We start from the raw sequence: 23,725 nt of genomic DNA on the forward strand, positions 1-23,725 counted from the left end.
TCTTTAAGAAAAACACAGTTAAAAACAACAACAGGCCAGAATCTGTTTGACTTGGGACCCACCTCTCTGGTGATATACTATATACACTACAGTTCAAAAGTTTGGGGTCACAAAGAATGTCCTTGTTTTCCATGAAAACACACATGAAATGAGTTGTAAACATGAATAGGAAATATAGTCAAGACGCTGGCAAGGTTAGAAATAATTATTTTTAATTGCAAATATAATTGTGCCCTTCAAACTTTTATTTTGTTAAAGAATCCTCCATTTGAAGCAATTACAGCCTTGCAGACCTTTGGCATTCTAGTTGACAATTTGTTGAGGTAATCTGAAGATATTTCACCCCATGCTTCCTGAAGCACCTCCCGCAAATTGAATTGGCTTGATGGGCACTTCTTACGCTTACGTTCTTAGTACCATACGGTCAAGCTGCTCCCACAACAGCTCAATAGGGTTGAGATCCAGTGAGATCCAGTGACTCTGCTGGCCACTCCTTTATAGACAGAATATCAGCTGACTGCTTCTTCCCTAAATAGTTATTGCATAGTTTGGAGCTGTGCTTTGGGTCATTGTCCTGTTGTAGGAGGAAGTTTGCTCCAATTAAGCACCATCCACAAGTTATGGCATGGCGTTACAAAATGGAGTGATAGCCTCCTTCAAGATCCCTCTTACCCTGAACAAATCTCACACTTTACCACCACTAAAGCACCCCAGACCATCACATTGCCTCCACCATGCTTGACAGATGGTGTCAAGCTCTCCTCCAGCATATTTTCATTTGGTCTGCGTCTCACGAATATTCTTCTTTGTGATCCGAACACCTCAAACTTAGTATTCTGCCCTTGAGTTGCGTTCCCATGCAAAACTAGACAGATAGCTAACTAAGTCTTCAATAAAACTCCTAAGGCATGACTTTTCTTGAATGAATATATTGAAAACGTTTATGTTGTGAAACTGCAAAATACAGAAAATAATATACTTTAGTATTCAATTCACACCGACATACTGTAGCTGTACATTAAACATTTGAAGTTGCATAAATACAAAGCACGTGCCATGGTACTATGCATCAGGCATGATGCCAAACCATGTAGCTAATTGTTACTCATATGGTAATTGGCTTCTTTCATTACTCTAACAATGTACAACCATCTATGTAGAATAACAAAGCAAATTTACATAGATACAGTAACAAAACTACAGTATTGTATATTTTACAATTTGTTTGCATGACGCACGTGTAACAGTATAACTTTAAACCGTCCCCTCGCCCATACCCGGGCAAGAACCAGGGACCTTCTGCACACAACGACAACATTCACCCTTGAAGCATCGTTACCCATCGCTCCACAAGAGCCGCGGCCCTTGCAGAGCAAGGGGAACTACTACTTCAAGGTCTCAGAGCAAGTGACGTAACCGATTGAAACGCTATTTAGCGCACACCGCTAACTAAGCTAGCCGTTTCACATCCGTTACACACGAGCAAAGTAATACAGCTAATGACATACATTAAAGACATTGCAATTTGTGAGTAAATGCAACCAACATTGATATGTAAGCAACTCTATCAATAACAAGATTTTCATCATTAGCTAAATGCTTGAATCGAACTTACAAACAAATATTTTCCAAGGCTGAAGCGTGACAAGAAATAACTACATTGAAAGATCTGCACCGTAGCGTTGTTTGTAGCTGCTTCTATGCGTGCAGAACAAATTCTCTCTTTCCTGTTTGCGTTGTCTTTCAAAGTACCAGAAAGCTCCACTAGGGGGCAAATAACACCATTGAACACAATGAAAATCCAATTTAACCATTGTAATAAAATAATCTGTTACCTTCTAACAGGATGGCAGCACACTTAGATTTGTCTGTCCATAACACATGTTTCCCAATCTTCCTCTATCCAGTGTCTGTGTTCTTTTGCCCATCGTAATCTTTTCTTTTTATTGGCCAGTCTGAGTTATGGCTTTTTCTTTGCAACTCTGCCTAGAAGGCCAGCATCCCGGAGTCACCCCTTCATTGTTGATGTTGAGACAAGTGTTTTGCAGGTACTATTTAATGAAGCTGCCAGTTGAGGACTTGTGAGGTATCTGTTTCTCAAGCTAGATACTCTAATGTACTTGTACTCTTGCTCAGTTGTGCACCAGGGCCTCCCACTCTTTCTTTTCTGGTTAGAGACAGTTTGGGCTGTTCTGTGAAAGGAGTAGCACACCGTGTTGTACGAGATCTCCAGTTTCTTGGACAATTTCTGGCATGGAATAGCCTTAATTTCTCAGAACAAGAAAAGACTGTCGAGTTTCAGAAGAAAGTTATTTGTTTCTGTCCATTTTGAGCCTGTAATCGAACACACAAATACTGATGCTCCAGATACTCAACTAGTCTAAAGAAGGCCAGATGTATTGCTTCTTTAATCAGCACAACAGTTTCCAGCTGTGCTAACATAATTTCAAAATTGTTTTCTAATGATCAATTAGAATTTTAAAATGATAAACTTGCATTACCTAACACAACGTGCCATTGGGACACAGGAGTGATGGATGCTGGTAATGGGCCTCTGTTCGCCTATGTAGATATTCCATAAACAAATCAGCCGTTTCCAGCTACAATAGTCATTTCATTAACAATGTCTACACTGTCTTTCTGATCAATTTTATGTTATTGTAATGGACTAAAAACAGTTTTTCTTTAAAAAACAAGGACATTTCTAAGTGACCCCAAACTTTTGAACGGTAGTGTATATATTACCTCAATTACGTTGACTAACCTGTGCCCCCGCACATTGACTCTGTACCCGTACCCCCTGTATATAGCCTCTCTGCTGTTATTTTACTGCTGCTCTTTAATGATTTGTTATTTACATTTTTTACTTATCTATTTTTTACTCAACACTTATTTTTTATTAATCTGCATTGTTGGTAAAGGGCTTGTAAAGTAAGCATTTCACTGTAAGGTCTACACCTGTTGTATTCGGCGCATGTTGGACAATACACACAGTATTTCTACACACTCATAGTTCTTACCAAGCACAGTCAGAGGTATCTCTGTAGTGTATGTTCCACTGGGGAAAACACTGAAGATACATGTGAAGGTGCCTTCATCCAACAGTCTGACAGCTGTGTTTCGAATTGATCCAAGTTTTTCTGATGAGTTCCCAATAAACTAGACTCTACCTTTTAATCCATTTGGTGCAACAAAGTCAGTAACCCCATTTGGATAAATATGCATCAAATTACGTTTTTCATGCTGAGTATTTTTCTGCCATGTTATCTGTTCAAGCTCCTCGTCTGTCTCTATCAGTCTGCAGGATAAATCCACATCCTGCCCCAGTACCACAGTCCTCTGAAGAGAAAACTCAAGCCTAAAAAAACATTCCAAAAGAGACCTGTAGAATAGATGCTTATGAACTCAAATAAACAGAGATGATGCATAAACACACAGATGAGACCATTTTTAGTATTTAGCTGTGCTTATGAACTATGATATCCTATTGATGCTGAAATGTGGTTGGGCAGCCACAATCAGAGGAGATGGCTAAAGCACATACTGATCTGGATCCAGTCTAGGCTAAAACTAAGTAGTGAATATGGGGCGGCAGGGTATCCTGGTGGTTAGAGCGTTGGACTCGTAACCGGAAGGTTGCAAGTTCAAATCTGAGCTGAACAGGCAGTTAACCCACTGTTCCTAGGCCGTCATTGAAAATAAGAATTTGTTCTTAACTGACTTGCCTAGTTAAATAAAGGTTTAAAAAATAGAATAATAAGCCAAAAGCACATACTGAGTTAAAAACATAATAAACATGCTGAGTTAAAAACATAGTAAACACACTGAGCTGATGCGTGTGCCTTATGTACCCTAAAAGGACCAGGACTGCAGTTGAATGGTGGGATTGTGTGTGTGTTTGTTGGGTGTTACTGTCTTGCCTTCTGTCAATAAGAAGAAAGAGACAAACATGATCTCAATAGTATGACATTTTATGACAATCGGAAACCTACCTCTGTATCCCTCTGGATGATGAGTAGAATCACACAGCTCTTCTCATAGCTAGGATCAGAGGGGAAATGTAATTATGTAATTATATTACATTTTAAAATTTGTGATTTGTAAAAATGAGGATCTATTCATTGTTTATGTAAGACAGTTATGTAGGCTGAGCTGTATGTAAAATAATGTTGAATGCAATGCTATCTTTGATGTAGACTATGCACATCTTGCAATGTAGCCCTAACCTTTTCACAACAGGCCAGATTCTGTATGACTTGGTACCCCTCTCTCTAATAATACACTATATATACAAATGTATGTGGACCCCACTTCAAATTAGTGGGTTCGGTTATTTCAGCAATGTAGCCCAAACCTTATCACAAAAATAAACAAACAGGCTTATATTGGTCAGTAATAATGGAACAAAACAGATGCATCTGTAAATTGAATAGACCACTAACCTTTGATGAATGAAAGTTTCTCTGCAGAAATAGCAGACATTTGTTTTTGACGTATTTGCTGACAGAAAAATGTTGTCCTACAATTAAACAGGACATAAAGCAAAATATCAACCGTTAGTAAATAATATTTAAATTAATAGTTAATTATATATATAAAAAAATATAGTCTGTATTATTAAATTCTCATTACCGAAACAGAAGTTCTCTCTACCGCAACTGGCCTTAAATTACAGTTATGATAGTGAGAATACATTTACATTACATTTAAGTCATTTAGCAGACGCTCTTATCCAGAGCGACTTACAAATTGGTGCATTCACCTTATGACATCCAGTGGAACAGTCACTTTACAATAGTGCATCTAAATCTTAAAGGGGGGGGGTGAGAGGGATTACTTATCCTATCCTAGGTATTCCTTAAAGAGGTGGGGTTTCAGGTGTCTCCGGAAGGTGGTGATTGACTCCGCTGTCCTGGCGTCGTGAGGGAGTTTGTTCCACCATTGGGGGGCCAGAGCAGCGAACAGTTTTGACTGGGCTGAGCGGGAGCTGTACTTCCTCAGTGGTAGGGAGGCGAGCAGGCCAGAGGTGGATGAACGCAGTGCCCTTGTTTGGGTGTAGGGCCTGATCAGAGCCTGGAGGTACTGAGGTGCCGTTCCCCTCACAGCTCCGTAGGCAAGCACCATGGTCTTGTAGCGGATGCGAGCTTCAGAATAGTGTTGTGGAGGATGAGAAACCTTAGCATGTTTTGCTAACAATAGAGAAGACATGATGACTAAGCACATTTTTACTCAATGTACATAATTAGACATTAATGAAGTATATTTTCGTAGACATTTTTTTATCTAACGTTTTTCTATGTGGAAACCTACCTGTATCGGTAATGATAATTAAAACTCAGTCTGACAAGAGAATGTTTAACTTTTAAATGGATAAATATAAAGAAATCTGCTTACGTGGTAGACATCTTGAAGGTAGTGGCAGATGTGTTGCGTCATTCAAAATCAAACTTTGTTTAAACTTCTCTGTGTGTTAACAGTCCTCCAGAAATGTTGCGAAGGATGAGAACATCAGTCATGGACAATATTCAGTTAATATTTTTTCTGTCATTTGAAAACATCTTGTACAACATCCATTTTCAGAATATTTTAATTTTACTCTGTTTAAATCACAACATAACATACATTCCGAAAGATTCGGACGCGTTGCAGTGAGGAGAATTTCAGCAGAAAATGCAATGTAATACAAAAATAATTAATTACTATTTTGAAATTACTATTTGAGCAAGGTAGGGAACACTATTATCTTTCTTATGATGTTTTTTTTGTGTTATATTTCTAAATTACATGTTTTCTATTTAAAATAATTACTGCCATGGTACCACATTGTTTACAATGTACCACATTTCTGGTGAGCACAAGGGAGAAATGTAACATTGTTTAGAACAGAGATACACAACCCTTCAAAAGTTAGGGGTCACTTAAAAATGTCCTTGTTTTTGAAAGAAAAGTTTTAATATCCATGAATTTAGGAATGAGATGTTCTAGGAATCCAACTCAGAATTTCAGCTCGGGAACTATGGCCTCATTCTAGCGCGCCGACTTTCCGACGTGAAGATCACTGACGTTATGATTTGATCCCGTATTTTTCCAAGTTCCCAGCTGTTCTGAACATAAGACTCAAATAAACAAAGTCAAAGTCAAAGATGGCTGCGCCTATTTCCCTAAAAAGAGAACTTAGTTTGACCACTTTTCAGCATATTAGAACGCTGCAATGTGCTTGTTAAATTTTATACAAAAAAACAGATCACATGTCAAATCAAATTGTGTTGGTCACCTACCCATGGTTAGCAGATATTAATGTGAGTGTAGCGAAGTACTTGTGCTTCGAGTTCTGACAATGCAGTATTATCTAAAATGTCATTAACAAATTCACAACAACTACCTTACACACACAAATGAAAAGGGATGAGTAAGAATATGTACATATAAATATATGGATGAGCGATGGCCGTGTGGCAAAGGCAAGATGCAGTAGATGGAATAGAATAGAAGTATATACAGTTGAAGTCGGAAGTTTACATACACTTAGGTTGGAGTCATTTAAACTTGTTTTTCAACCACTCCACAAATATTTTGTTAACAAACTATAGTTTTGGCAAGTCGGTTAAGGCATCCACTTTGTGTATGACACAAGTCATTTTTCAAACAATTATTTACAGACATATTATTTCACTTATAATTCACTGTATCACAATTCCAGTGGGTCAGAGGTTTACGTAAACAAAGTTGACTGTGCCTTTAAAGAGCTTGGAAAATTCCAGAAAATCATGTCATGGCTTCAGAAGCTTCTGATAGGCTAATTGACATATTTTGAGTCAATTGGAGGTGTACCTGTGGATGTATTTCAAGGCCTACCTTCAAACACAGTGCCTCTTTGCTTGACATTGGGGGAAAATCTAAAGAAATCAGCCAATGGTAGACCTCCACAAGTCTGGTTCATCCTTGGGAGAAATTTCCAAACGCCTGAAGGTACCACGTTCATCTGTACAAACAATAGTACGCAAGTATAAACACCATGGGACCACGCAGCCATCACACCGCTCAGGAAGGAGACGAGTTCTGTCTCCTAGAGATGAACGTACTTTGGTGTGGAAAGTGCAAATCAATCCCAGAACAACAGCGAAAAACCTTGTAAAGATGCTGGAGGAAACAGGTACAAAAAAATATATATATCCACAGTAAAACGAGTCCTATATCGACATAACCTGAAAAGCCACTCAGCAACGAAGAAGCCACTGCTCCAAAACCACTATAAAAAAGCCTGACTACGGGTTGCAACTGCACATGGGGAGAAAGATCGTAATTTTTGGAGAAATGTCTTCTGGTCTGATGAAACAACCTGTTTGGCCATAATGACCATCGTTATGTTTGGAGGAAAAAGGGGGAGGCTTGCATGCCGAAGAACACCATCCCAACCGTGAAGCACGAGGGTGGCAGCATCATGTTGTGGGGGTGCTTTGCTACAGGAGGGGCTGGTGCACTTCACAAAATAGATGGCATCATGAGGGAGGGAAATTCTGTGGATATTTTGAAGCAACATCTCAAGACATCAGTCAGGAAGTTAAATATTGGTCACAAATGGGTATTACAAATGGACAATGGACCCCAAGCATACTTCCATAGTTGTGGCAAAATGGCTTAAGGACAACAAAGTCAAGGTATTGGAGTGGTCATCACAAAGCCCTGACCTCAATCCCATAGACAATTTGTAGGCAGAACTGAAATGTGTGTGAGCAAGGAGGCCTACAAACCTGACTCAGTTACACCAGCTCTGTCAGGAGGAACGGGCCAAAATTCACACAACTTATTGTGGGAAGCTTGTGGAAAGCTACCAGAAAAGTTTGACCCAAGTTAAACAATGTAAAGGCAATGCTACCAAATACTAGCTCAGTTGGTAGAGCATGGCGCTTGTAACGCCAGGGAAGTGGGTTCAATCCCCGGGACCACCCATACGTAGAATGTATGCACACATGGATAAAAGCGTCTGCTAAATGGCATATATTATTATTATTATTATAAATACTAATTGGTGTATGTAAACTTCTGACCCACTGGGAATGTGATGAAAGAAATAAAAGCTGAATTAAATCATTCTCTCTACTATCATTCTGACATTTCACATTCTTAAAATGAAGTGGTCATCCTAACTGACCTAAAACATGCATTTTTACTAGGATTAAATGCCAGGAATTGTGAAAAACTGAGTTTAAATGTATTTGGCTAAGGTATATGTATACTTCCGACTTCAACTGTACATATGGGATGAGTAGTGTAGGATATGTACATTTTATTAAAGTGTCGTTATTTAAAGTGTCAATTGATACCTTTATTATGTCCATTTATTAAAGTGGACAGAGATTTGAGTCTGTATGTCTGATAACTTTGAGATAGAAGCTGTTTTTTAGTTTCTCGGTCCCAGCTTTGTTGCACCTGTACTAACCTCACCTTCTGGATGAAAGTGAGGTGAACAGGCAGTTGCTCGGGTGGTTGTTGTCCTTGATGATCTTTTTGGCCTTCCTGTGACATTGGGGCTGTAGATGTCCTGGAGGGCAGGTAGTTTGCCCCCAGTGATGCATGTGCAGACCGCTTTGCGGGTAAGGGCGGTGCAGTTGCCGTACCAGGCAGCGATACAGCCCGACGGGATGCTCTCGATTGTGCATCTGTAACAGTTTGTGTGATTTTAGATTTCTTCAGTCTCCTGAGGTTGAAAAGCCGCTGAAGAGGAGCTGCTGAAGAGGCGCTGTTGTGCCTTCATCACCACGCTGTCTGTGTGAGTGGACCATTTCAATTTGTCCGAGGAACTTAAAACATTACACCTTCTCCACTATTGTCCCGTCAATGTGGATGGGGGGTGCTCCCGCTACTGTTTCCTGAAGTCCACGATCATCTCCTTTGTTTTGTTGACCTTACATTTACATTTACATTTACATTTAAGTCATTTAGCAGACGCTCTTATCCAGAGCGACTTACAAATTGGTGCATTCACCCTATGACATCCAGTGGAACAGTCACTTTACAATAGTGCATCTAAAACTTAAGGGGGGGGGGGTGAGAGGGATTACTTATCCTATCCTAGGTATTCCTTAAAGAGGTGGGGTTTCAGGTGTCTCCGGAAGGTGGTGATTGACTCCGCTGTCCTGACCTTGAGTGAGAGGTTGTTTTCCTGACACCACACTCTGAGTTGGATCAATCAAATAGTGAATATGAATATCTGTCCCCCCCCCCATCCTTCTGGACTGTGAGGGTGAGATGTCTGAGAACAATGGAGCCGACCCCAACCTTACAGCTAATGCACTTCCCTTATTCCGGTTCCGGTTGGAGCGAGTGGTCGCATCTGTACGTCGCTCCAACGGGTAGTATAACTTTTTCATTATATTTCATTATATCACAACGGTTTGATTTGTCTTATCTTAGCAATTTCTTCTCAGCTAGCTACATAGCCGTCTTTGTATCAAAAGATAATTGCGTAATTATCGTATTTCGCCGTCCTAACGTAGTCTTCACTAGTCTTCACTAGCCAGCTAGCTAACGTCCACTGATTAGCTGCACTGGAGAAACTGTTACACTCAACTGAACGACTTGATTAGTTTAGTGTCAGCTAGCTACATAGCTGTCTTTGCTGTCTTCGTATCATCGTATCATCGTATCCAAGATAATTGTGTTGTTTAGGTTTAGAGTGTGTAGTCTTAGAGTGATTATCTTAATTTACCGAGGTTAGCTAGCCAGCTATTTGTCGTCCTTAACGTAGGTGACTCTGCTAGCTAGCCAACAGCTAGCCAACGCTAGCCAACGTCTTCTGTATAGAACTCAACTACCCGGTCGCATTCACAGGTTGTATCACATTTTCACTTCATTTTCATTACAGTACAACGGTTTGATTTGTTTGATCGTAGCTAGCTACTTAGCTAGCTACATAGCCGTCTTTGTATCAAAGATAATTGTGTAGTCTAGAGCGATTTTCTAGGTTCGCTAGCCATCTATTGTCGTTCTTTTAACGCAACGTAACGTAAACAACACTGCTAGCTAGCCTGCTAGCCCCGAATAGCAACACTGCCGAAACTATTACACTCAACGGAACGACTTGATTAGTGTAGTGTCAACAACGCACCCACTGCCAGCTGGCCTACTTCAGCAGTACTGTATCATTTTAATCATTTTAGTCAATAAGATTCTTGCTACGTAGCTTAACTTTCTGAACATTCGAGACGTGTAGTCCACTTGTCATTCCAATCTCCTTTGCATTAGCGTAGCCTCTTCTGTAGCCTGTCAACTATGTGTCGGTTTATCCCTGTTCTCTCCTCTCTGCACAGACCATACAAACGCTCCTCACCGCGTGGCCGCGGCCACCCTACTCTGGTGGTCCCAGCGCACGACCCACGTGGAGTTCCAGGTCTCCGGTAGCCTCTGGAACTGCCAATCTGCGGTCAACAAGGCAGAGTTCATCTCAGCCCATGCCTCCCTCCAGTCCCTCGACTTCTTGGCCCTGACGGAAACATGGATCACCACAGACAACACTGCTACTCCTACTGCTCTCTCTTCGTCCGCCCACGTGTTCTCGCACACCCCGAGAGCGTCTGGTCAGCGGGGTGGTGGCACCGGGATCCTCATCTCTCCCAAGTGGTCATTCTCTTTTCTCCCCTTACCCATCTGTCTATCGCCTCCTTTGAATTCCATGCTGTCACAGTCACTAGCCCTTTCAAGCTTAACATCCTTATCATTTATCGCCCTCCAGGTTCCCTCGGAGAGTTCATCAATGAGCTTGATGCCTTGATAAGCTCCTTTCCTGAGGACGGCTCACCTCTCACAGTTCTGGGCGACTTTAACCTCCCCACGTCTACCTTTGACTCTTTCCTCTCTGCCTCCTTCTTTCCACTCCTCTCCTCTTTGACCTCACCCTCTCACCTTCCCCCTACTCACAAGGCAGGCAATACGCTCGACCTCATCTTTACTAGATGCTGTTCTTCCACTAACCTCATTGCAACTCCCCTCCAAGTCTCCGACCACTGCCTTGTATCCTTTTCCCTCTCGCTCTCATCCAACACCTCCCACACTGCCCCTACTCGGATGGTATCGCGCCGTCCCAACCTTCGCTCTCTCTCCCCCGCTACTCTCTCCTCTTCCATCCTATCATCTCTTCCCTCCGCTCAAACCTTCTCCCACCTATCTCCTGATTCTGCCTCCTCAACCCTCCTCTCCTCCCTCTCTGCATCCCTTGACTCTCTATGTCCCCTATCCTCCAGGCCGGCTCGGTCCTCCCTCCCGCTCCGTGGCTCGATGACTCATTGCGAGCTCACAGAACAGGGCTCCGGGCAGCCGAGCGGAAATGGAGGAAAACTCGCCTCCCTGCGGACCTGGCATCCTTTCACTCCCTCCTCTCTACATTTTCCTCCTCTGTCTCTGCTGCTAAAGCCACTTTCTACCACGCTAAATTCCAAGCTTCTGCCTCTAACCCTAGGAAGCTCTTTGCCACCTTCTCCTCCCTCCTGAATCCTCCGCCCCCTCCCCCCTCCTCCCTCTCTGCAGATGACTTCGTCAACCATTTTGAAAAGAAGGTCGACGACATCCGATCCTCGTTTGCTAAGTCAAACGACACCGCTGGTTCTGCTCACACTGCCCTACCCTATGCTCTGACCTCTTTCTCCCCTCTCTCTCAGATGAAATCTCGCGTCTTGTGACGGCCGGCCGCCCAACAACCTGCCCGCTTGACCCTATCCCCTCCTCTCTTCTCCAGACCATTTCCGGAGACCTTCTCCCTTACCTCACCTCGCTCATCAACTCATCCCTGACCGTTGGCTACGTCCCTTCCGTCTTCAAGAGAGCGAGAGTTGCACCCCCTTCTGAAAAAACCTACACTCGATCCCTCCGATGTCAACAATTACAGACCAGTATCCCTTCTTTCTTTTCTCTCCAAAACTCTTGAACGTGCCGTCCTTGGCCAGCTCTCCCGCTATCTCTCTCTGAATGACCTTCTTGATCCAAATCAGTCAGGTTTCAAGACTAGTCATTCAACTGAGACTGCTCTCCTCTGTATCACGGAGGCGCTCCGCACTGCTAAAGCTAACTCTCTCTCCTCTGCTCTCATCCTTCTAGATCTATCGGCTGCCTTCGATACTGTGAACCATCAGATCCTCCTCTCCACCCTCTCCGAGTTGGGCATCTCCGGCGCGGCCCACGCTTGGATTGCGTCCTACCTGACAGGTCGCTCCTACCAGGTGGCGTGGCGAGAATCTGTCTCCTCACCACGCGCTCTCACCACTGGTGTCCCCCAGGGCTCTGTTCTTGGCCCTCTCCTATTCTCGCTATACACCAAGTCACTTGGCTCTGTCATAACCTCACATGGTCTCTCTTATCATTGCTATGCAGACGACACACAATTAATCTTCTCCTTTCCCCCTTCTGATGACCAGGTGGCGAATCGCATCTCTGCATGTCTGGCAGACATATCAGTGTGGATGACGGATCACCACCTCAAGCTGAACCTCGGCAAGACGGAGCTGCTCTTCCTCCCGGGGAAGGACTGCCCGTTCCATGATCTCGCCATCACGGTTGACAACTCCACTGTGTCCTCCTCCCAGAGCGCCAAGAACCTTGGTGTGATCCTGGACAACACCCTGTCGTTCTCAACTAACATCAAGGCGGTGGCCCGTTCCTGTAGGTTCATGCTCTACAACATCCGCAGAGTACGACCCTGCCTCACACAGGAAGCGGCGCAGGTCCTAATCCAGGCACTTGTCATCTCCCGTCTGGATTACTGCAACTCGCTGTTGGCTGGGCTCCCTGCCTGTGCCATTAAACCCTTCAACTCATCCAGAACGCCGCAGCCCGTCTGGTGTTCAACCTTCCCAAGTTCTCTCACGTCACCCCGCTCCTCCGTTCTCTCCACTGGCTTCCAGTTGAAGCTCGCATCCGCTACAAGACCATGGTGCTTGCCTACGGAGCTGTGAGGGAACGGCACCTCAGTACCTCCAGGCTCTGATCAGGCCCTACACCCAAACAAGGGCACTGCGTTCATCCACCTCTGGCCTGCTCGCCTCCCTACCACTGAGGAAGTACAGCTCCCGCTCAGCCCAGTCAAAACTGTTCGCTGCCCTGGCCCCCCAATGGTGGAACAAACTCCCTCACGACGCCAGGACAGCGGAGTCAATCACCACCTTCCGGAGACACCTGAAACCCCACCTCTTTAAGGAATACCTAGGATAGGTTAAGTAATCCCTCTCACCCCACCCCCCCTAAGTTTTAGATGCACTATTGTTAAGTGACTGTCCCACTGGATGTCATAAGGTGAATGCACCAATTTGTAAGTCGCTCTGGATAAGAGCGTCTGCTAAATGACTTAAATGTAAATGTAAATGTTATCTTCCCAAGATGCGGGTGCCGCTACCAATCAATTAAACTGTGATGGAGAAGCGGTTAAAATTGAGTTCCCACTGTTGGAGATCCTGTCACTTCACACCATCAGAGACAAGAATTCAATGACACCCTTTCTGGCGTACAAAGCACCCTTCCTACCCCCTCAGAGGCAGAGTGTTTTCAACTTTTCCTTGATGAGGAATTGGTGGAGAATGTGGTGCAAGAAACCAACAGATATTTCCGTTACCATATTACAGAAAAAACCCAAGGCATTCTTCAAATGTCTCAATATTCAGACATCCTTTATCCTACTAAATATGCATATTTGTTCGCAGGTATTCTCATGAACTGAAAGAGAAGACTGGCCTTGGCATAAATTGGAAGCTCTTACCATCAGTGAAATGTATACCTTCCTGCTCACGGTGCTGCTGATGGGATAAGTGAAGAAGGGCTCTGTGAGGGACTACTGGACCACTGACCCCATGCTACAGACCCCTTTTTTCCCCAACGCTTTTCTCCAAGTATCGCTCCCAGTAGCGCTTCCTTGTCTTGCCCAGAGCGCTCCACATTGTGAACAATGCCACTGCCAACCTCGCCAACCCCATTCAGGAATGTCCTGGGCAGCTTGACCGGGGCATTTGGAAGACTGTGCATCACAAGGACTTGTGCATTGATAAGCCTCTCATTTCTTGGAAAGGGAGGCTTGCATTCTGCCGATACATCCCTTCAAAGCACCACATATTTGGAGTCAAGTTCTTAGTTTTACGTGACTGTCTGACAGGATGTGTTCAGGACCTGATCATCTACACCGGCACCAGCACAGATATGAGGCATGTTGAGGGTCTTGGCATATCTGGATCAGTTGTGATCATCATGCTGCAGCCTTACCTCGGAAAGGGGTACACTGCTACAGTAGCGCTACTCTTTTCCTGTACCTTTTTGAGGGAGAACACAGGGGCCTGTGGCAAAGTGAGATCCACTGTATGTATATATATATATATATATAAATATATATAAATATACACACATACATACAGTGGGGCAAAAAAGTATTTAGTCAGCCACCAATTGTGCAAGTTCTCCCACTTAAAAGATAAGAGAGGCCTGTAATTTTCATCATAGGTACACTTCAACTATGACAGACGAAATGAGAAAAACAAATCCAGAAAATCACATTGTAGGATTTTTAATGAATTTATTTGCAAATTATGGTGGAAATAAGTATTTGGTAAATAACAAAAGTTTATCTCAATACTTTGTTATATACACTTGGTTGACAATGACAGAGGTCAAACGTTTTCTGTAAGTCTTCACAAGGTTTTCACACACTGTTGCTGATATTTTGGCCCATTCCTCCATGCAGATCTCCTCTAGAGCAGTGATGTTTTGGGGCTGTTGCTGGGCAACACGACTTTCAACTCCCTCCAAAGATTTTCTATGGGGTTGAGATCTGGAGACTGGCTAGGCCACTCCAGGACCTTGAAATGCTTCTTACGAAGCCACTCCTTCGTTACCCGGGAGTTGTGTTTTGGATCATTGTCATGCTGAAAGACCCAGCCACGTTTCATCTTCAATGCCCTTGCTGATGGAAGGAGGTTTTCACTCACAATCTCACGATACATGGCCCCATTCATTCTTTCCTTTACACGGATCAGCTGTCCTGATCCCTTTGCAGACAAACAGCCCCAAATCATGATGTGTCCACCCCCATGCTTCACAGTAGGTGTGGTGTTCTTTGGATACAACTCAGCATTCTTTGTCCTCCAAACACGACGAGTTGAGTTTTTACCAAAAAGTTATATTTTGGTTTCATCTGACCATATGACATTCTCCCAATCTTCTTCTGGATCATCCAAATGTTCTCTAGCAAATTTAAGACAGGCCTGGACATGTACTGGCTTAAGCAGGGGGACATGTCTGACACTGCAGGATTTGAGTCCCTGGCAGCGTAGTGTGTTACTGATGGTAGGCTTTGTTACTTTGGTCCCAGCTCTCTCCAGGTCATTCACTAGGTCCCCCCGTGTGGTTCTGGGATTTTTGCTCACTGTACTTGTGATCATTTTGACCCCACGGGGTGAGATATTGCGTGGAGCCCCAGATCGAGGGAGATTATCAGTGGTCTTGTATGTCTTCCATTTCCTAATAATTGCTCCCCCAGTTGATTTCTTCAAACCAAGCTGCTTACCTATTGCAGATTCAGTCTTCCCAGCCTGGTGCAGGTCTACAATTTTGTTTCTGGTGTCCTTTGACAGCTCTTTGGTCTTGGCCATAGTGGAGTTTGGAGTGTGACTGTTTTAGGTTGTGGACAGGTGTCTTTTATACTGATAACAAGTTCAAACAGGTGCCATTAATACAGGTAACGAGTGGAGGACAGAGAAGCCTCTTAAAGAAGAAGTTACAGGTCTGTGAGAGCCAGAAATCTTGCTTGTTTGTAGGTGACCAAATACTTATTTTCCACCATAATTTGCAAATAAATTCATTAAAAATCCTACAATGTGATTTTCTGGATTTTTTTCCCTCATTTTGTCTGTCATAGTTGAAGTGTACCTATGATGACAATTACATGCCTCTCTCGTCATTTTAAGTGGGAGAACTTGCACAATTGGCGGCTGACTAAATACTTTTTTGTTCCTCTGTGTATAGTCATGTCTTGTTCAAAATGTACACACAATTTCACATGGCCTTGCTTGCTTCGTGCACTGTAAAGTCCTTGTATTTCAGCCTTGGAACTAGAAACACACAGGGACAAGCTGTTTCCTTGTCGTTGTGGCTCTGTTCTGTCTGCTTTATTGATGATATGGGAGTGGCTATTATAGACCACATGTGGGTACAAGGCAGATTGATTCCCTCCGATCCATGAACTGTTTTAGCCTCAACTTCCTCCAAACCCAATCTTCCAAAATATGTTAATTCTTATCAAGTTTAAGCATTCCTAAAGGTTAACCTAGTGTGTACTTCTGCCTTTTAATCAACAAGAAGAGACATGTCTGTTGGTTTATGGGTGGTAGTGGCAGTGGTTGTTGTGTGTGTACATTACTAGTGTACATTTCTTTGTGTTGGTTTTATTCACCCATACTGATTGGTTGGATGCTAATTAATCCTATACTATTCTGAGTGGGACATGCATTTCGTTCAGTGAAATGTAAAATAATCCAATATCTCTAGTGACCAGGCACTGCAGTGAACAGTAGCTGTTTGACCACTCAAAAAAGGAGAAGAAGAAAGAATAAGAAGGAAGTAATTGAAAACCAGTTTGGTTGCAATCACCAGATTTGCATCAGAGATAAAGAAAGATATTTAGAATGTCTGTTAGACGGTTAGCAGTCGTTTCCTTCCTGAGAATATATTTTTTAACTACTCTTTAGTTTCAGTGCTTTTGAACATATTGTAAACTGTTAAAAATAATTCCGAAGTTTGAGACTGAGTCTACCTATTATTATAGTATTATTGTGTTATTATCATTATTATTATTCTATATTATTATAATTATATCTTTGCGTGTTGTGTGCAGTATGTATATAATTGCTACTTTTATAATATTTTTTATGTAACCTTTATTTAGCCAGAAAGTCCCAATTGGGGCCAGAAAAGGGAGACCTGGCCAGAAGGCTAGCAGAAAATACAAAAAAACACATAGAATTCAAAAGTACAGTGCATACACACAAAAACATGACTCCCTCACATTACTCTGTTCCCCGGAGATGGGGAGTTTCCCTTTGGAGTGTGTAACCAGTGACAGAGGGGTGATACAGAGAGATTGATGAAAACAAAAAACTGTAAAAAGAACCATCAAGACAAAGAGATATCAGATAACAGACATTGAAGCTCTTTTTCTAAAATAAGTCACTGTTTACAAGCCTTCTACACCAGATTCTGGACTGAATGCTAGTAGTTAAGCCTCCGGCCAAGTTCCTAAATTTAGTAATATGCTGTTACTCTGAGCTCTAAGTCCATTATTAGAATCGATGAAGCTGACCTGGCAGGCCATGGTGGCCTAACACCCTGTTAAGATACTCTATATACAGTTGAAGTTTACATACACCTTAGCCAAGTACATTTAAACTCAGTTTTTCAAAATTCCTGACATTTAATCCTAGCAAACATTTCCCTGTCTTTGGTCAGTTAGGATCACCACTTTATTTTAAGAATGTGAAATGTCAGGATAATAGTAGACAGAATTATTTATTTCAGCTTTTATTTCTTTCATCACATTCCCAGTGGGTCAGAAGTTTACATACACTCAATTAGTATTTGGTAGCATTGCCTTGAAATTGTTTAACTTCGGTCAAACGTTTTGTGTAGCCTTCCACAAGCTTCCCACAATAAGTTGGGGGAAGTTTGGCCCAATCCTCCTGACAGAGCTGTTGTAAATGAGTCAGGTTTGTAGGCCTCCTTGCTCGCACACACTTTTTCAGTTCTGCCCACACATTTTCTATGGGTTTGAGGTCAGGGCTTTGTGATGGCCACTCAAATACCTTGACTTTGTTGTCCTTAAGCCATTTTGCCACAACTTTGGAAGTATGCTTGGGATCATTGTCCATTTGAAGACCCATTTGCGACTAAGCTTTATCTTCCTGTCTGATGTCTTGAGATGTTGCTTCAATATATACGCACCAGTCCCTCCTGCAGCAAAGCACCCCCACAACATGATGCTACCACCCCGTGCTTCACGGTTGAGATGGTGTTCTTTGACTTGCAAGCCTCCCCCTTTTTCCTCCAAACATAACAATGGTCATTATGGCCAAGCTGTTATATTTTTGTATCATCAGACCAGAGGACATTTCTCCAAAAAATACGATCTTTGTCCCCATGTGCTGTTGCAAACCGTAGTCTGGCTTTTTTACGACGGTTTTGGAGCAGTGGCTTCTTACTTGCTGAGCGGCCTTTCAGGTTATATCGATATAGGACTCAGCTTTTTGGGGCTGCTTTGCTGCCTCAGGGCCTGGCCAACTTGAGTCAACCATGAATTCTTTATTGTACCAGAGAATTCTTGAGGAGAATGTGACAACATCTGTCAAAAAGCTGAAGCTGAACCGAACATGTATCTTGCAACATGACAATGATACAAAAGCAAAGCTACAACATAATGGCTAAAGAAGAAGAAATGGAGGGTTATGGAATGACCGAGTGAAAGCCCAGATCTCAATCCTATCGAAATGGTCTGTGGGGGGGAACTTGAAGCAGGCCATGCATGCAAGAAAGCCCTCGAACATGACACAGTTGAAGCAGTACTGTAAGGAAGAGTGGGCAAAATTTCTCCCAGTCTATGGAAGAGACTGATATAGAAATGTCTACATTAAGTTATTTCAGCCAAAGAGGGCAACACAAGCTATTGAAGCTTGGGGTGTACATATTTTTTATATACTATGGAATTGCATTCCTGTTGATTTTTGATGAATAAATGATTTTAAAGTATACTCTTTCAGTGTCATTTGTTAAATTAGGTTACCTTTATCTGTCAAAAGAGTTGAAGTGAACATTACATATCCATCTGTCCAAATATGTAAAAGAGAAAAAGAAAAAGACAACTTTCCAGGGGTTGTACTTACTTTTTCACATGACTGTACCTCATGAATAGACAATAGCTCAAAATATATATATATGTTTTATAATATACACTACTGTTCAAAAGTTTGGGGTCACTTAGAAATGTCCTTGTCCTTGAAAGAAAAGCCATTTTTTTGTCCATGAAAATAACATCAAATTGATCAGAAATACAGTGTAGACATTATTAATGTTGTAAATGACTATTGTAGCTGGAAACAGCAGTTTATTTTATGGAATATCTACATAGGCGTACAGAGGCCCATTATCAGCAACCATCACAGCTGTGTTCCAATGGCACGTTGTGTTAGCTAATCCAAGTTTATCATTTTAAAAGGCTAATTGATCATTAGAAAACCCTTTTGCAATTATGTTAGCACAGCTGAAAACTTTGCTGATTATAGGTGAGTACATGATCCAGTTCAAAAACATGTGAGAATGCCAACCAACTATTAATCAACTGTTTACTATCATTCACACCTGTGTCAAGGATTAGAATCTCATTTTCAGTTTTAAAATATCAAATTCTAACATTTAATCCAATCCAATTGCCAAAATGCTTTCATTTTTATTTTATTAGGCAAGTAAGTTAAGAACAAATTCTAATTTTCAATGACAGCCTAGGAACAGTGGGTTAACTGCCTTGTTCTGGGGCAGAACGACAGATTTTTACCTTGTCAGCTCAGGGATTCAATCTTGCAACCTTTTGGTTTCTAGTCCAATGCTCTAACCGCTAGGCTACCTGCCACACACAAAACTTGGTCCCGTTAATTACTACCATTCACGCCTGTGTCGCACTCTAGATAACTGATGTCTGAAACCAGACATACGCTGAGAAGGTCGACAGCTAAATGTTTGTGTTAGTTTATTCCCTTGCCTGCTGAAAAAACGAAAGAGGAAGTATATTCTGCGTGCAAACCAACTTCATTCATTGTATATTGGTTTAATACACCAACATTTTGAGTTTGAGTGCTGCTTTTTTGGCTGGTATAGAATCATTGGTTAGAAAGTAAGTAAAGAATATTTGTATTAATCTGCATCCATCCCCTTATAGCAGTTTATTGGGCTATTCCCTTATGGAGTCATTAAAATGCTATGTTCTCATTGCAATGTGACATTATGTTGAATAGACACTATGTTGAGTGTACAAAACATTAAGAACACCTTCCTAATACTGAATTGCACTTGGGCTATGGACTCTAAAAGGTGTGGAAAGCGTTCCACAGGGATGCTGGCCCATGTCGACTCCAATGCTTCCCAAATTTGTGTCAAGTTGGCTGGATGCCCTTTGGGTGGTGGACCATTCTTGAAACACATGAGAAACTGTTGTGAAAAACCCAACAGCGATGCAGTTCTTGACACACTCAAGGTGCACCTGGCACCTACGACCATACCCTGTTCAAAGGCACTTAAATCTTTTGTCTTGCCCATTCACCCTATGAATGGAACACATACACAATCCATGTCTCAATTGTTTAAAGGGTAAAAATCTTTCTTCATATTTAACAAGTCACATCAATAAGGGATCATAGTTTTCACCTGGTCAGTCTATGTCATGGAAGGAGCAGGTGTTCATAGTGTTTTGTACACTCAGTGTATATCAATCAAGTCTACTTACAGTAGAGTAATTTCTCAAACACAACTCTAAGGGCAGCGTGAGCCACCGTCTCCTCCTCTGACAGCTCCCTAGAGGTGGTGAGGACCTGGGCTTTTAACTCCCCAGTCTTCTTCTTTTTCCCCAGAAGCAGTATGGGGACGGATCCTAGTTCCTTTAGACTGTAATGCTGAAACCACAAAGTATGTTACAGTCATTATTTCTGTACAATGTCAAAGGAAAGTCATAAAGTCTCTTTGCACATTCTAAGGGTTACATTTTTTTAAACGAGGCAAGATGACCTACACCAGCCAAACTCAGACAACATTGGGCTAGTTGTGCACTGCCCAATCACAGCCATTTGTGATACAGTCTGGATTTGAACCAGGTTGTCCTTAGTGACGCCTCTAGCACTGAGATGTAGTGTCTTAGACCACTGCGCCACTAGGGAGCCCCAATAAAAATATATTGTCTTAAAAAAGTTTTTCCAGTCTGCCTCAACAAACAAAATATACTTGTGACGACAATATTTTCACTCACATGGACATATGCATTAACCACAGTCTTTGACGAAGTCAGTGTCAGTCCTGGACACCCTTGTTCAATTTTCCCCCTATTTTTCCAGACTCTGTTTTTTCTTTCTTTGTAGGGCTGTGGGGCCCCACAGATCTTACATTCTTTAGCCCTCACCACAAGGTTTTGGGCACAGTTTGGACACATTTTTTTGTAGATCCTGACATTTCTGAAATTGAGGACAATGTGCATCTTTATAATGTCAATATGAACACAAAATCATATGCTAATGGTTTAATATCATAATAATTCCAGAATGACGTAGTAAATAGAGGGTTATTTTAGATATTAAATTGTCCACATTAGGATCAAGATCAATAAACTGATTAAGAAGGCTAATTCAGTTATTGGAGTTGACTCCAGACTCTCTAGAGGTCATGACAGAGCAGAGAACCAGACAGAAATTGGATATCTGTATAGTTCTTCCAATGGCCCTAGGAGTACTTTTAACAACTGACTTGTAATGCCGAAGTGCTCAACAGAAATATTTAGGAGGTCCGTTTTATCTAATGCAATAGTTTTTGTAAGTATTATTTCTATGGCCATACTTGAGGGGTAGCCTACTTAGACTGGGTTCCTCCATGATTGTAAAAGGTTGTAGGCCTATATTTAATTGTATAGTTGCTATATATTGATAGTAAGATATGAATATTAGGCTCCCACTTCTGCCCTACACATGTTAAATATTCCTATTACACCATGATATATTCTGATCAACTGGCTTGTTCTTGTGGCAGGAAACCATTACAACAGATCAAATATGTTTTAGCAAATTTATAGTTACGTCATTTTGCCTCTCTAGGGCAGTCTTGCCAAAGTAGTATAGTTTTATTGGTTGCACTATTGCCGGTTCAAATCCCTGGTGTCCCTGTAGACTTTGACAATAAGCCTTCCCAGTCTAGTCCACTGATGCTGTCCGAGCGCACAAACTTAGGCTACAACAGTCATGCTCTGTTTAACCTAATTGTCAATATTGACAGTGAGCTATGTGACAATAAATATTCTAAACTCTCAGAAAGAAAGCATTTTATCTGATCTTAAACGGTTTGATCTGGAACCTGGAACGTGATCAAGACAAAGGAGATAATTGAGGACAACAGGAAAAAGAGAACCGAGGACGCCCCCATTCTCATTTACGGGGCTGCAGTGGAGAAGGTTGAGAGCTTCAAGTTCCTTGGCGTCCACATCACCAACAAGCTAACATGGTCCAAGCACACCAAGACAGTCACTAAGAGGGCACAACAAAACCTATTCCCCCTCAGGAGAATGAAAAGATTTAGCATAGGTCTGCAGATCCTCAAAAGGTTCTACAGCTGCACCATCGATTGCATCCTGACTGGTTGCATCACAGCCTGGTATGGCAACTGCTCAGCCTCCGACCGCAAGGGACTACAGAGTGTAGTGCGAACGGCCCAGTACATCACTGGGGCCAAGCTTCCTGCCATCCAGGACTATATCAGGCGGTGTCAGAGGAAGGCCCTACATATTGTCAAAGACTCCAGCCACCCAAGTCATAGACTGTTCTCTCCACTACCGCACATCAAGCGGTACCGGAGCAACAAGTCTAGGTCCAAGAGGCTTCTAAATAGTTTCCACCCCCAAGCCATAAGACTCCTGAACATCTAGTCAAATGGCTACCCAGACTGTTTGCATTGCCCCTCCCCCCCTCCACACCACCGCCACTCTCTGTTGTCATCTATGCATAGTCACTTTAGTAACTCTACCTACATGTACATACAACCTCAACTAACCAGTGCCCCCACACATTGACACTGTACCAGCACCCCTCTGTATATATTGTCATTATTTACTGCTGCTCTTCAATGACTTGTTACTTTTATCTCTTATTCTTATCTGTATTTTCTTTAAACTGCACTGTTGGTTAGGGGCTCATAAGTAAGCATTTCACTGTAAGGTCTACACCAGTTGTATCAGGCGCATATGACTAATACAATTGTATTTTATTTGAATACAACATAAATTGATTAATTATATGGTGAGTTAAGGTACTACGGAATCATGGGAGATTGAGTTTCACAGTCCGTCACTCACAGCGAGCCACTTAAATCATGAGTCTGAAATAAATCAATAAATTGCTAAAAAGTAGTGCCATGTGCTTACACAATTTATATTATGTATTGTCTTTTTACATAAATGATAACAACAGCGAGTAGATTTTAAAAAGGCTTAATTTTACACGCTCCGGGAACCAAAAAGCTAACGTGTTACAACAACAACAATGTTGGCCAGAACAAATAAAGATCACTTCCAGTAATATTAAATTATAATTCTCTCCAAAACTCTTGAACATGCCGTCCTTGGCCAGCTCTCCCGCTATCTCTCTCTGAATGACCTTCTTGATCCAAATCAGTCAGGTTTCAAGACTAGTCATTCAACTGAGACTGCTCTCCTCTGTATCACAGAGGCGCTCCGCACTGCTAAAGCTAACTCTCTCTCCTCTGCTCTCATCCTTCTAGATCTATCGGCTGCCTTCGATACTGTGAACCATCAGATCCTCCTCTCCACCCTCTCCGAGTTGGGCATCTCAGGCGCGGCCCACGCTTGGATTGCGTCCTACCTGACAGGTCGCTCCTACCAGGTGGTGTGGCGAGAATCTGTCTCCTCACCACGCGCTCTCACCACTGGTGTCCCCCAGGGCTCTGT

The 23,725-nt window shown here is 42.3% G+C and overlaps 1 protein-coding gene across 2 annotated transcripts in view; it reads right to left on the bottom strand.

Moving 5' to 3' along the window:
- Nucleotides 1-5,049: 5,049 nt before the first annotated feature.
- The window catches only part of LOC124044131 (nectin-3-like), a 51,989-nt gene continuing 33,313 nt past the window's right edge, over nt 5,050-23,725 (bottom strand). Inside the window, exons 10-12 of one of the 2 annotated variants that reach the window (XR_006840435.1) lie at nt 20,513-20,678; nt 5,395-5,463; nt 5,050-5,189 (exon numbers count right to left, since the gene is read on the bottom strand). The gene's annotated coding sequence lies outside the window, so the exon portion shown is untranslated. Of the gene's footprint in view, nt 5,190-5,394; nt 5,464-20,264; nt 20,679-23,725 lie in introns of those variants that run through there. The other variant, XM_046363609.1, reaches the window with a different exon arrangement.

Source organism: Oncorhynchus gorbuscha, linkage group LG09 (genome assembly GCF_021184085.1).
Source record: "Oncorhynchus gorbuscha isolate QuinsamMale2020 ecotype Even-year linkage group LG09, OgorEven_v1.0, whole genome shotgun sequence".
In the NCBI taxonomy this organism is placed as follows: Eukaryota; Metazoa; Chordata; class Actinopteri; order Salmoniformes; family Salmonidae; genus Oncorhynchus; species Oncorhynchus gorbuscha.